This window comes from Manis pentadactyla, chromosome 6, assembly GCF_030020395.1.
Source record: "Manis pentadactyla isolate mManPen7 chromosome 6, mManPen7.hap1, whole genome shotgun sequence".
NCBI lineage: Eukaryota > Metazoa > Chordata > Mammalia > Pholidota > Manidae > Manis > Manis pentadactyla.
This window is the reverse complement of record NC_080024.1, coordinates 36,584,841-36,600,144: the sequence shown is the minus strand read 5'-3', so window position 1 is coordinate 36,600,144 and position 15,304 is coordinate 36,584,841. Positions and strand designations below refer to the sequence as shown.

Below are 15,304 nucleotides of genomic sequence, written 5' to 3'. Positions count from 1 at the left end.
CAGTCAGCTCTTCAATAAAAATATGAACTTTTATGTAGAAATCATATTGATAATATACTTCAAAAGGCTATTGAGAGAAAAACTATGTAGACACGTACAGGCCAGAAACCCCAAAACAACCAACCATAGTTTAAATAACATACACTCAAAAGTCAATCTGGACGTTTTCATATCCTGTATGTAAAGGCCCCCTCCTCAGCAACAAATAGGATAACATTAACCTCTATAAAGCTTTAATTCAAAAATAAAAAACACAGGTAGAGAAAAAAAGGTAGTATAATTAGAATACCATAATTGGCAAATAAGTCTGCCCCAAGAATCTACAGGAGAGCTACCCACTCATTCTTATTTTAACCAAAGGAGGCTCTTGAAAAGAAAGGAACCCAAAACCAAACTCTAGGGAGAAAAACATTAATTTGTAAAATATGAGGTGAACTCAAATATAAATTCGTACTGAACTTTGACCTAAATCAATGTTCCCACTGTATATCTTTCTGGGTTTTTTTGTTTTTTACCTGTGTGATGAGCAACCACAGGGACAAGATTGCAAAATGGTTTATTCTTATCATCAAATAAAATGCACTACTGATTTAACTTGCCACAGATCCTATGCCTGGGAGAAGGAATACTCTGCTATAGAAGACTGAGTTAGAGTTGAAGAGGAATTGAAGACGGATAGATGAACCTGGTATCAGGAAGAGAAGGTCTAGGCCCAAACCCAGTGAACCTGGACACCAAAGGACCAGGAGGACATGAGGGGGGATGAGGAGGACATGAGAGGGGACAGGGGAACATGAGGGAGGATAGGAGGACATGAGGAGGGGGAGAACAGGTGACTAAAGCCAAGAGATGGGAGCATGTCGAAGAGGAGCAGATGGTCAACAGCATGGAGGAGGGGGGAGCACGGAGGAAGGAGGGAGCCAAGTGGATTGTCAGGCCTTGAATCCATCCATCTGGGGCTGAACTGTGCCCCTCAAATTCCTATGTTGGAGCCCTAATTCTGAGGACCTCAGAACGTGACTGTCTTTGGAGACAGAGCTTTCAAAGAGGTGATTAAGTTAAAATGCGGCCATTAGTTGGGCACTAATCTAACTGCTGTCCTGATAGGAAGAGAAGATGGGGACATACAAAACATGGACGAGGGACATCCAAGTAAGAACAATGAGATGGTGGCCATCTGCAAGCCAAGGACCAAACCTGCCCCCACCTTGATCCTGGACTTCAGCCTCCAGAATTGTGAGACATTGTATTTCCGTTTACACTACCCAGCCTGCGAAGTTTTGTTACGGCAGCCCTCGCTGACTAACACGCCATCCTACAACCCCTTCTGCCAACTGCCTACTCTGTCTCTTCCTCCACAGCTAAGGTTTCTGACACGGCCTTCCTGACAGCTGCACCCTTCCTAGGCACCCAGTACTTAGCACATGCCCCTGAAACAGCCTCAACTCAAATGCCACCACCACCTGTTTGCTGCCCAGTGATCGCTCCGTAAAACTCCTGCCCTGGCTTCCACATGTCATTTCTTCCAGGCTGTCCACTTCCCACCCCCACTACTCCTCATTCTTCTTAGAGATTTCTCTACTATCACAATATAATGTTCCCCAAAGTTCTGTGACCCACCTTCCTCTCTTCCCAGTCCACCCTTAAGGAATTCTATCAATACCCACAGCTTCGACTACCATACCTAGAAGCCGGTGAGCCCTTCATCTGGACCTTAGGCCCTGGCTTGTCCCTGAGCCCCAGGCTCTGCATTTCAAATCTGCTGAACCTCACTCACTGCCTGGAGGCCCCACATCCCAAACAGAACCCAGCCCATTCAGACCTGTCTAGGCCAGCCACTCCCGACATCACACAGGCCAAAAACTTGGGAGCCACCCCAGACTCCACCTTGCCCCACTCCCTCCAATCCAATCATAATAGGCAACCCACTGATTAAAGAGGGGTACATCAAAATGTTCCCAACTATCTCTGGTCCAATCAACTCATTCACAACATCCACTGTTAGAAAATCATCCAACATAAAGAGAAGGTTATGTGTAAGAAGATGTTCATCACAATATGATTTATAACAGCCAAATGGCGGAAGCAAATCAAGAAGGATGTCTGGGGAAATGATGGTATTTGGCAAAATACAACTACAAAATTTATTTCAAAACCTATGCAGCAATACAGATTTTAAAACATGCTCATAAAAAGCTTGGACAGGAATATTTAGAAATCACCACAGTTGCTATTTTAAAGTAGCTGGCTCAAGAGACATCTTTTTTAGCTCCACTTTCCAGACTTTCTGTAATGTTCTTAAGATGGTTCTCTAGTACAAAACATCTAAATGAGAGTTCTAGTAACCTTGGACATTCTGAATTGCTTGGTTTTAAGACAAATGGGAAGTATACTACAGAATTCCCTTCACTGCCATTCCACCCCCAGGCTACGTCCATTGCAAGATTCAACGCAAACTCCCCTAAAATAAAGTTTCCCCCCAAATCCTATTATACTTGTAGCCCTCAGCATGAGATCCTTAAAAATTGATTAATTCTTTCAAGAAATCCAAATGGACATGGAAACAGCTGCATGACTGCAGAACTGGACTCCCAACATCTGCTGCAGTGTTAACAGTTCTGGTAAGAAAACATAACCACACACAAGCCGCTGCCAAGAGAGCAAGTGCAAAGCTGGAAGCTGAACCACAGAAAGTGAAGCCACCTCTGCACCCGATGTCTGACAGGCTGACTGCCAGGTAAGGAAGGGGTGTTTTCTCCATCCCAGGAGGAGGGCATTTGTTGACTATTCCATCCTAGAATCCATGAGATAGAAAACTGGTCACCTCTAAGGATGTGAAATGGTACAAGTTTCCTTTAACATTTTACCAATGCTTTTAGGTTTTTTTCAACTGGCAACAAATGGCAAGTATTAAGGTTGGGTGGACAATTTTACCATTACTTCTTCAACACTCATGTCCCACCCTGGGTATGCCTCAACTACCCCAATAAAGTTCTCCCCCTCCACATATTGGTGTATGTGAAATGCAACAGGCCAACAACCAACAAATGTGATACGAGATGAGGCTCACAGCTCCGTGAGTCTGTGATAAAACCTGAGAGCAGCCTAAGATATACAGACCTTCTAAACCTCTGCCTTACTCAAAACTGGTATATATAATGTTTCTCCTTTAAAGGATTCCTATTGAATCCTTTTGAAAAATAAATACTAAATCCTAGTTATACCCATTCTGTAAATCTAAATTTTACTGAATTGTACTAAACATCTTACAGCAGAGAAAAAACAGTCATAAATATTTGTTATTCTTCATTAGGTATTTGTGGTTAGAGATGAAAACCAATATAAATTGCAGAACAAGGTATAGAAGGCATTATCTTATTTAAATACCCACAACTAGTTTTTACATTCAACTGTGAAATCTCACTGAAATTCCTGGTATTTCTCAAGTAAATAGCTCTTCCGCTGATGGCAGGCAACTCTGCTGTCATACCTTCTTTGAAATCTGTGTCAGTACTATTTTGAGATACTTACAGAATGCCACTGCTTAAGAATAAATTCCTACAGGTAAAATAAAGTTAGCAGGAAAACCCATTTCTCCGCTCACAATTATAAAAGAAGCAGACATGACAGGAAAGCTGGGAAGCTCACTGCATTTTTTTAAAAGTAATTAAAATCAATAGGCTTTTGAGGAAATGTGTCATAAATGGCAATGTTTTTCTTTGTAAAAATATATTTTGGTAATTTTCCAGATTTCTGTTCTTCCAGTCTACAAGAGTTTTAAAAATTCTGACACATAACAAAAAACAGCAGCAACACAGGTAACCCTAAGCAAAAATAGGGAAAGAGGCAAAATATAACTTAAGCATTCCCTCAACCTTCCATTCTTTTCATCCTCCCAACCCCCCAAGATTTTTGGTGCTTTTAGGAGGCACTGACCCGCAGAGATGAGTAAGTGAATTAATTAATTAATTTGAGGTGGAATAAATAGGAGGCAACTTAATTCAGGCTTTTGAGAGTGAAAATCTGTTTATTTTTACAGTTAAAAATAAGAAATAAAATATACTCTTTACATGGAATTGTAGAAATGTGTGCATCATTTCTGCATGAGAGCAAGTAAAGGGAAAGATGGGGTATTAAAAGGAGCCTCCAAAAGAGACAGATGGCCAGGGGCCTACCAGGGCACAAGAAGAAACAAAAATGGAAAACAGTGACAGAAAAAGAAACATTCAAGGAAAAAAAGAGTTTCAGAAGGAACCATTTCCCCGACCTCCTAACCTTTGGGGTCCCTTCTACTTGACTTTTTTAAACACCATTGCATTTCTGCAACTATAGGCATAAATGGGAAAGGACTCCACCTGTGAATGCAACGACAGCAGGCAGAACCCTGGCGTCACACCCTCTTCTGCCCCGCTCTAATGAACCACTTGGGCAACTGCCAGCCTGACCTTTCTTCATAAGATTTTATTATATTATTATTAGAACAGAGGTAACATAACCAGATTACAGGAAATGTGTCAAATAAAAGGGATGAAAAGTCACCCTAATCTACTACACTAACACAATCGCTTTTAACATTTTGGTTTCTTTCCCACCTTTACTCCTACATGTTTTTCAGAGGAGTAACTAGAATCCCATTTCAAATCATATAGTATATGCACTGCTTGGATTCAAACATATCTGCCGGGAGGTTGGTGGAACCCTATGAATCCATTTTCAGGAAAAGCTGAGGAGTAGTAACTCACAATTACACTGAGCACTTGTGCTTGACACTATTCTAGACAATACACGTGTTAATGCAGTTAATCCTTACTATAATCCAAAGAGGAAAATTCTATTGTTACCCATATTCTGCAGATGAGAAAACAGGCAGAAACAGATTAAGCTTCAAGCCCAAACCACTACTTTCTCCAGGGCACAGCCTGTAACCACTGCACACACTGCCCCACTGAGGCAAGGACTCATGGCCATGTAAGAGAGAACCAGGCTCAGGCACACGCCCCAGGGGCAAAGCCTCCATGATCAAAGGGCAGTTATTCTGGCTGGACTGAGGTATGTGTAACTCAGACTGGACCCCTATGCCCCCCAAACCCCCATTATTAAATAATACTATTATGATGATTTACTAAGAAGCAATAACTTGATTTAAGTCATTGATTACTAAAATTCCCATTAATCTACCATTAACAGCAGAGCCCCACTCAAGGGCTTCGGAGCCCATTTTTCACCATCTGAAAGCTCTTCATCCTTCTCTTTCAGCACCAATCTGAAAGTCCATTTCCTCAGAAAGGCCCTCTCTGTACCCTCAATCTAAACTCTCCTCCCCTCACCTTTTTCTTATTCCCACGGCCTCCTGCACTTTTCCTTTCACAGCATCCACCACAGTTCATAAACATGTCATAAATATCTGCATTCATTTCTGCAATGTTTCTCTCCTGTCATATTCTGTGAGAGCAGAAACTACATCTGCTCAGACCACCACTAAAGACTGAGTGCCTAGTACAGGAATTCCATGGAATTTTAAAAGTCAAATGAATTGTGACATTTTACAGGTTGTTATTTCATGCTCTATTATTAAAGCCGCCCAACCTCAGGCTCCAATAACAAACATAAGTTTAAAGGTAAACTTGATCAATCAAGAACCATCTACAAAATACAAAATCAATCCCATTCTTGAACCCCAGCAACACCAATCAGAAAACTCTTTAAACAATTCCATTCACAGAGACCACATAAAACATTGTGGCACAAATCTAACAGAAAACATGAAAGAGTTTACACATAAAATTATAAAATTTTACTGAAGGGCATGGAAGACTTCAATAGAGAGGTACATCAGGTTACAGATGGCAAGCCATGAAACCAAAACATGTCAATTCTCCCTGAATTTCTATATAAATACAATGCAATTCCAATAACATAAAAAAAATTTTTTAAGTCACATGCTTGAATAATATGTGCAATTTAATCTGGTGGAGACAAAGAGAAGAATGCAATGTGCTTGTGATGAATCAACTGATGCAAATATGGAAAATGGCATTTTGTGTGAATTCCAATAATTTAACTATTATGGGTGTGCAATGTTACTTTCAAAATTTTGACTGTTTCAAATATTTTCTCTTTTTTTATGTTAAGAAATAGTAAATTCCATAAGTTCAGAAAAGCAAGAGTCTGGGGCAAACTGGCAGAGAAGATGGGAACAAAGTTGGGTTGTGAAAGATGTGTAGGTCTGATAGGTGAAGAGGGGTTTCTGGAGTGAAGGAAAGATCCAGAACGACAAAGAAAAACACATAAGACAAATCTGACAGTGAACCAAGTGTGTCTCACACAGAATACATATTCCACTAGAAAGTCAGACAGTGATGGTTCTAGAAATGATACAGTGACGTGACTACAGCAGTGTTATCTACAACATGATCCCCCCAAAAAGTGGTCCAATGGTCACATAAGTTGGGACATGTGCATACTGCCTAGTCAAAAATAAAAAGCCACTAGAAGTCGTTCTAAAAAGAAATATATTTAAAACACGCAACTAGCCAAGGAACACTTTTTTACACTAAGACCTATTAACTTTGCAGGTTTGTTTTTTTTTCCAACCTGGTATTATTGAAACATCCATCTGGGAAATGCTACATTGTAACCCAGGCTTTCAAAGGTTTGAACCAGAACAGAGGCTTAAAAGATTTGAAAATAAAAGGCAACAATCCAGCAAACACAGCAAATGAGTGGATGTATACATGGATGGGTCACAAGAAGCAGAAGTAGGGGATGCTTCTTAAGTTCAAAGTCACAATGATGACAGGTGTGCTGTTAACACAAATAGTAAAGTCAAAAAGATCAACTATTAGGTAATGGATACAAAGCATGGATTTAGATGGGTGTGGGGAGACACTGAGATATTCCCCTAGAAAGAAAACTGAGCGAGAAAAGACTTGGGGTCAAGTTCCCAGATCTGTCCCATAAACTTTATTAGCCTGAGCAAGTCTCAAATACAATGAAGGGGTTACAGTAGTGATCTCTAAGGACTTTTCAACTTTACTACTCTACCATTCCAAATATTGGGCATTTGAAGTCAAAATACCAATACAATCAAGTTCTGTCCTTATGAAATATGTAGAATAGAGGATAAAAATAACTCAAGAATTCGAATATATGAATTTAAATATATGGATGAGAGGTTTTGAAGAGTTTATGCAATTATGGATGTTTAAAAGATATCCCCAAAACCTATTAAGCTATAAGGTCCAACTCCAGCCTGCTGCCCCAACATGACAAAACACTGAGTATTCTGCTTCTACAGGAAGCAAATTCCTGAATCTGACCCAATGTGGCAATTCAGATATTTTTATGAATCCTCTCAACACCCTAAAGATTTCAGGCAAGTGAGAACTTTTTCCTAGATGGTTCACCACATCAGAAGTGGATCAAAACTGTGGTCACCTTACTACAACTGTACACAAACTGAATGAGAACTATTTAAAAAAAAAAAAAGCTAGCCATGCAAATTGGCCTAAGCCCAATATTTTTAAAAATTAAATTCTTCCTAAAAGTATTTTAGAAGGACTCTAAAATAAATAAAATAGTGATGATCCTTTTGAAGCACCTTCAAGGGAAAAAAATGATCAGCTAGGAACTGAGCATATTTGCAATCTGCACATTGCAAATAGTGCTTCAGGGTCTAATAAAATAGAATTTAAAATTAAGCAGCAACTGAGGAAGGAGAATGTGCACACTGGAAAATGTTTAAGTGGAGCCAGGGGGGATTTTTCAATCAAGATTTAAAACGTTTTGAAAAAAAAAGTGTTTATTGTTATGTTTTGGTTGAAGTGCATGAAAAATGGCTTTCATGAAACCAGTGAGAATGAGTAGGGAAATGATGTGCACAGACAAGACAATAGAGCCAATAATTAATCTGGGCCATTGTCCTTTTGATTCAACTTTTTTCAAACCTCTTTATGGACGTTGAATTTTTTTTTTCACAAGTTTAAAAAAACTGTACAATTTTGACCTGTATTTTCATTTTAACACAGCAAAAGGAAGGCATCTGGGCAATTTCAAAGCATCTTGAGTCCACATAGGATTGGTGGAAAAGTCCCCAGAGGGAGAGAGACCTGGTCTCCTCTGGCCTCTGAGCTCTCAAGGAAAGCCAGACAGACACCTGGTATTTTTTTAGAACCTCAGTGTTTTTATCTGATAAGCAAAGGAAGACTATCAATTTTCAGTGTTCTCCAGATCTCAGTTTCTAACACTATCTACCTTGGAAGAAGAAAAATTCCCTATCAACTCTTTTCTTCCCCATCTTGTGCAAAGTTATATTCTCTGAGCCCTAGCTCTGCAATGGTTCTCATACCACTTCATCCACATACTCAGACCCTGAGCTCTGTAGGATACCCAGCAACGTGGGTACTGTGCTCAGATAGGCCAGAAAGCAGAGAGCTCACGAACCCCTGGGAATCTCCCTGATGGCCATCAATTCCTGCAGATAAGATGTGACAGGCAGAGAGTAAGGAAGCCCAGCAGTAGGCAAGCTCAGGCTCCTGAAGGCTCTCACAGCAGGCTGAACCCTGCTTCTGAGGCGCCTTCATTGGGGGGAAGAATGGTGTAGCAAGGAGAGCCAAACCCAGAAAAGAAGGAGAAACTGAGAAGCATTTCAACCAACTCTCCCAGCTCTGGACTAAGAAAGACACCCACAGAAATCCTGACTCCTGGGGACAAGGGCAGCAAGCCAGGAGGGAAAGAGACTGTCACGGTGGGCTCCCACTCTTACTCCTTAAACAAACTCCTTAAAAATGGCCCAGAGTTTCAAAGGTCATGCAGCATGAAGCAGTATATTGTTCTGGAAAAAAAGCAGTCTTGGGTTTGATCTCTACTAACATAGGCAAGTTGCTCAATTCCCTCATGTATAAGCATCTCCAACTGAAAGACTGCAATGGGGATTAAGTCAAACCAGCTACAGAAAGCACCCAGGATGAGGCCTGACACAGAAAAGCACCGAATACTTAACCAACAGAGGCATGAATGTCATACAAAATATGAATGATTCATTATTTGGCGACTTGGCATTTCTTGTCCACAATGCAAACACGCCTGAAGTCTATGAACAGCTTTAGTGGGCTTGAATCGACAGCCATGCTAACACACGATAGGGACGGGATGCCAGCAGGTGTGGATGGAAGAAAGCAGGAGGGCACCAGGGACTTGCCATACCCAAGCGATTCAACACCTCCCAAGGAACGGTGCTGTTTACATCCTCAGGGTCCAAAAGAGGATCCTCTGCTCTCTTCTCAGGCAGAAACCTCACCAGGATGATGCTTCCCAACATCCCAAGCAATCTAACCTTCAGAGGCAAGAGTTCAGAGAGCTGACCCCTCCATGTCTCTGACCCCTCCGTACCACCACACGTTGAAGAAAATGAAACCAGGCATTGGGTTCGGTTTCCTCCCATTCTCTTGCTTTTATTAGTTTTCAGCTTTTGTCCCAGTGGTGCGTGTTGGCGTATCCCAGGTCACCACAGCTGTCACAGTCATTTTCTTCCTTTCACCGACATCCATTCTCTGGGCACACATGTCCGCCCTGCCATCTATGTCCTTCAAGGCATAATGGGTTTCTTTATTGATTCTTAAGGCAGGGCCTCGCATGTACTGTGTGCTTACTAAAAGACGAGTGGGGGAAGCATACTGCCAAATGAAAATAAACCTGCAAAGCCTGCAAGAATGCGATGCTACTGAGCAACCTCCATCTTTCTTCCCTGGAAAGCTGGAAGATGCACCCTGTAAGAGCTTAGCAGACCACAACCTTCGCCTTCCTCTAAATACCCAGTGGAAGGGAATTTAAGGACATGAGGAGACAGAAGTTGCTGTACTACATCACAATCCCTGTAGTCCCCAAATGATGTCCTAGCTTGAAATAATTAAAGTAAAGGTAGAACTTTCAGTCTTCAAAGTCTTATCCCAGCAACAACAAAAAAAACAATATTGACTTTTCTATTTGCCCAGGAGCATTCTGAGAAATTCATAAACAATTCATGATGCCAAATGTTAAAATGCATGCCACTCATGCACTTAGTGGTCACTCTTGGGTTAAGGTCCATGCCTCCTGCTCGGCACCATGCTCCATCCCACCACAAGGGTGGACACCACTTCCCTTCCCGGTCCGTGTTGATGCCTAAACTCATCCACTTCCCCTGTGGGGAAAGGATGAGCACTGAAATCCTATGGAATGCATGTTCCCAGAGCTCAGAAATCTGATGATCTCAGAGGGTATTGTAAAGAAAGACCCTTGACACTTCCCTTCTTCTGCAAAAGGTGACTGCCTGGACAAAAAGCATGTGCTGGGAAAATCTAAGGCCTGCTGCTGTGTGTGTGTCCAGTTCTGATGCCTCACTTCCTCTTTATAATCACATTCCTTCCCCCCTTATTTCTCTTCTAAAGAGACAGTCTGGCATTGGGTCTCACTAAAGAAGCAAAGTGTGGTGTTCTAATAAAAATTATTAAGATGAAAGCATTAAAATGGATTTCAATAAATACAAAATACTTGAATGCTATGTAAGATCTACTTCATTCCACCACTTTTAAAAGTTTCCAAAAAAGAACTTATTTTTAAATGTTGGCAGCCTTGCTTTTTAAAAATAAGGCTTCATTCACTTAAAGCTTACTCACACAGGCCATCTCACAGAATAAAACTTTTTAACAATATAGCTGTTTTTTCTCCTTTAACAAAAGGAGTCATGATGCCACTCATCTAGCCTTCCAAACCTATCTCACAGTGGTTTTGGGAGGATCGATTCTGACAACATACCTGAAAGTGCTCTGAAATCTGCAAAAAGCTAGCCAAATAGTAATTAAAGTGTTGTTATTCCTATTATTGAAAGATATCATACCATACAGTGTTTACTTAAAAAGAGTATGGACTTCAGAATCAGAAACCAGAGCTCAAATCTCACTTCTGCCACTTACTAGTTGGGTATAAGTAGGGTATAAGAGGCAAGTTAACTAAACTCCCTAGGCCTTGGTTTCAGTTGTAAAATGGATATAATACCAACTTTATCAAGCTGTGAGGATTCACAGTGTAATGTATGGAAAACCCATTGTACATGCTAAACACTTACTAAATGATAGTGACAATTATTGGTAGGCTATTTAATTAAGATTTAAGTTATCTAGCTATTGGAAATATGTGTAAGAGAGGCAGAAGGGAGAATTACACCCATAAGGACAAATGCTAAAATATAGATCCTACACTCTGAGGATCCCTTCTTAGCCAAACACCAATCCAACCTCCACCCCTTCCCCACTGATACCAAAGGTCCCCTATCGCTTTGCCTAACTGCAGTAACCAGGCAGAGCCAGTCTTAACTCCAGGCTTGACAGAGTGATGATTCATCCCACCCCATGAAGGGGGTACAGCCTGTAGCCAGCCTCATCACACAACAGGGGATCCACCCGGAGAGCCCGCAGCCAGAAACCAGCTGTTTAAAAGGGTCCCCATCCTTGTCTCCAGTAGCAGTTAGGCGGTCTTATGCTTTGCATTTTCTTAATGTTTATTCCAATGAGTACTTGGGAAGAATTCAATTGTTGCTGTATTTTACAAAACAATTCACAACATAAATGAAACATCCAAAATGGCAAAATAACAGTAAGAAATCTCCCTCTGCTTGCTGCTATGGCACAATGTTTGGCCAGGCAGAGTATTATAACTAATAACAAACAGCTTGACAGTTGGACAACATCCCGCTTGAACTTCATTCATTCACATCATGGCTCCTGAGGACAAGTCCCACTGCTTTTAAGCCTTGCCTGAAAATCTGACCACATCCCCCAAGAAATAGATAAACGCTCCGCAGCAGCTTATAAAGCCCTTTTCCATTACCACTTAGTGGGCAGCACACATTCTTTCCCCCACAGTAAGCTCCTAATTCCCCTTCTACGGTTAAGAGGCTTTCAAACTTGGTTGCCTTCAAATGCACGGCCAGGGGGTGATTTAACAGGGGCCCTCTGGCTTGTCAGAGAGGCAGCACTGAGCCCCGTGCCAGACCTGCCCGCAGCCGGACTACTGTAACTGAATGTCTCCTAAATTATCACAGTAAGTCTAACCTGCAGGCTGACTGTGGGATCCTTCCACCAGTGTCCCATAGGCACAAACCATGAATGCCTGGAAATGTCAGCCTCCTCCCAAAACAGTTTTGCTTGGAATATCCCATTCAAAAAAACATGCACCATCCAATCCTCCACGGCTCCATCCCGAGGGCTGTCAATCCTCTTAAGTTTCTTGATTCCAATCTAGGGAAGGGTCACTTAACTAATAATACCCAACATATTCCATTTAACTCTACCTCCCCTAAAAAAAAATTCCTATTCACCATAACAGTGTTCTCTTCCTTATTCCAGATGACCCACGTTAGGGGAGTGAAAACAGAGAAGCGTGGCTTCTCAACTCCAAACCCCAACGCTAATTGTGTGTGCTGTATTTTCTGGGAAAGACTGTGAAAGAAAGGGTTTTTCAATTCAGTGTTACATAATCTGATCTATTTACTTAGCAGTATCTAATTTTCCAGTGGTTCCCCCACCCCAAAAACATTCCTGGAAAATTGTTATACTATAGTGTATTGCAACGGAGAAAATTATTTTATGTCAGAATCATCTATATTTGCCACCTACCCATTCAGCGACACACACAGATCCACAGGCACACACATACACACAAGTACCCTGATTCACAGCAAGAAAAGAAAAGTCTTCCACTTTAACTAAGATCTGATTTCAGCAAACTAACATTGGGAGCGCCTAGAACTCAAGAAAGTGCACAACTTGTTGCAGCAATTAATCAGCCTGAACAAAGCATTACAAATAAGGTCCAGAAACCCACACGGCCTTTGGACAGAATGTTGTGTGTTTATAATCAACTCTCCAGGGCGCTCTCATCACCCCCACCCCCCACCCCCCAACTCTCTTCGCCGCCCCCAGCAAGCACCCCCTAGGACTCGCTTTCCCAATCTGGTTTCCATTCCAGCCCCGCCCCCTCCCCTTCCCTCTCTGGGACCGTGAATCAATCCCATCCCCGGCAGGAAACGAGACCCAGGGCAGCCCCCTCCGCTGCGGTGGAACAAAGGAGCACAGCGCAGCTGCACGCGCAGGGCGCCCTATCCGGTCCTGGGCCCCCGCCGCCCGGGCACACCGCACCTGAACCCCACTCCCCAGGGCGCCCCATTGTTCTACCTCCACTTTGCTTCCTGGAGGCCACCTCGTGCCCTTCCATAGAACCAAGGGGCCGGGAAATAGCCGTGGGCCAGAGAGATGGAGGGGATGTGGGTGAACACGAAGCAGACCTGGATTCCACTCTGCCCGCAGGTACGAGGGGATGGAGCAAAGTAAGACCAACTTAGTTTACAAGCCCTCTTCGGTCCCGCCCGCTCCCGACGCAACTGCGGAGTCACGACCACCCTGCGCGACCTGCAGCGTTCGCGGGTTCTCGCCGCAGCGGCGCTTCGCCCGGAGGAGAACCGTAGACCCCACTGACCCTTTACCCCTTGGGCTGCAGCGGGGCCACAAGGACCCCGGGCACAAAGGCGCGGGGCGCCCCCTTCACCCGCCCTGGCGGGCCACGGCAGGACGGAGTGGGAATGGCAGGGGAGAGAGGGAAAGCGACCCCGCTACCTCGCCGCGCGCCACCGCGCCTCCTCGTCGTCCCCCCTCTCCGGCGGCAATCCGGGACGCGGGCCCACCGCGAGGCTGCGGGGCTCCCGCGGCGGCTGCTCGGCAGAGGCTGCCGGGCTGACGCTGTCCCGCGCTCCGGCCCCGCTCCCACGCGCCGCGGCTGGGGCTCCGGTGCGCGCCCGCTGCGGAGTGCCGGGCGGCTGCGGGCGGCGGGCTGCGGCGAGAGGCGCCCGGCCACTCCCCTCTCCCCCGCAGGCGGAGGGGCCGGCCGAGGGGCGGGGGCGGCGACCTCGCCGCCCGGGATTCGCCCCTCCGTGCGCCGGGGGGACCCGGAGCCGCCGCCTCCCAGCCGACTCACCTCCGGCCTCCGAGTGCTGGTGGCACAGCGCCCCCCGGTGAGCGCGGGCGGTAGCCTCCGCCCCCGGCGCCGAGCCTAGGTGCGGCAAGGACTGGAAAGAAGGAAGGAGAGGGTCCGTCCCAGCCTCCGCATGGTCCTGCTACCATTTTTACTCCCGGATTTACTAACAACAAACAAGAGATGTAGAACTAGGGTCGGGGGAGAGGGTTGACAACCAAAAGCCAGCCTGGCATGAATGCGGGCAAAGAGTGGGAGTGTCCTCAGTTCTTCCTCCTCACCTAAATAAAAAGTTTGGACAGTGCAGAGTATCAGAAAATAATTTGACCAAAAGAGAAAAAAAAGCATATTTAGGGGCTATGTGCTTTTTACTTATAAGGTTTTTAATATCTGTTAACGCACTTAATCTCACATTATGCTAAGTAGACACTTGCCAGTTCTATTACAGAAAATTTTTAAAAATTCAAAAGAAATTTCAAATACCAATATATATCTGAATGCAGTGTATTAAATGGCATTGGTTAATGATCAGTGAATGATGGGGTATCATTTTCCATATTCTTTAGACATGTTAGAGGGAGTGGGAAGGGCAGGGGAGAGAGGCCGCTGGGCTGACGGGACAATCAGGTTCTCACTCCAGCCAGCCTCTTGCCTCTGTCAAATTTAGAACAAGCCATTTAACCCAGATCCTGATTTCCTCAGCCCAGATGAGGGATGGGTGCTCATCCAAACTTACTCACTGGGTGAGGTAAGGATTACTTGGCTAAGGTGTTAAAAGCAATGTAAACGCAGTAATCATTACTCATGGTTCTAACTACTTTATCCTATAATGAAATAAATTGCCATAAATGGAATCAGGTTTAAGTGGATTGACCTATATCTGGAAGCTGTCACTAAAATCAGGTGAAACAAAGAATTCAGACCATTTATAGTAACTCTGTTCCCACAGGCATAAGAGCCACAAGCACTGGGATTTGTCAAATGCCTCCAGTAGAATTTGTCAAGGTGGTGATTCCCAAGACTGTATCTGCTTAGAACTATACTGTCATTGATGACAATGGGCATCAATTCAGATCTGCAGAAGACATGATAATGCTCTAAGCAAAGGCATACTGAGTACAGGGTACTGTTCTTTTCTTGTTTAATCCTCATAAAAACCTGGGAGGTAAGTTACTCTCACAGTCCTTGTTTTACAGATCAGAAACACCAAGAACAGAAAGAACATCCAGCTAATAAGTGGATATGGTGGTTTGAAGACATGCCTACAAATTCTTTGACACTTCTCATATTCAGGAGTGGA

The 15,304-nt window shown here is 43.7% G+C and overlaps 1 protein-coding gene across 4 annotated transcripts in view; it reads right to left on the bottom strand.

Annotated features, from left to right (window-relative positions):
• The window catches only part of MYO1B (myosin IB), a 165,060-nt gene extending 150,816 nt beyond the window's left edge, over positions 1–14,244 (bottom strand). Inside the window, exon 1 of one of the 4 annotated variants that reach the window (XM_036927988.2) lies at positions 13,650–14,244. The gene's annotated coding sequence lies outside the window, so the exon portion shown is untranslated. The remainder of the gene's footprint in view (positions 1–13,649) is intronic. The other 3 variants (XM_036927985.2, XM_036927991.2, XM_036927992.2) reach the window with 3 other exon arrangements.
• Between the last annotated feature and the right edge of the window lie 1,060 nt (positions 14,245–15,304).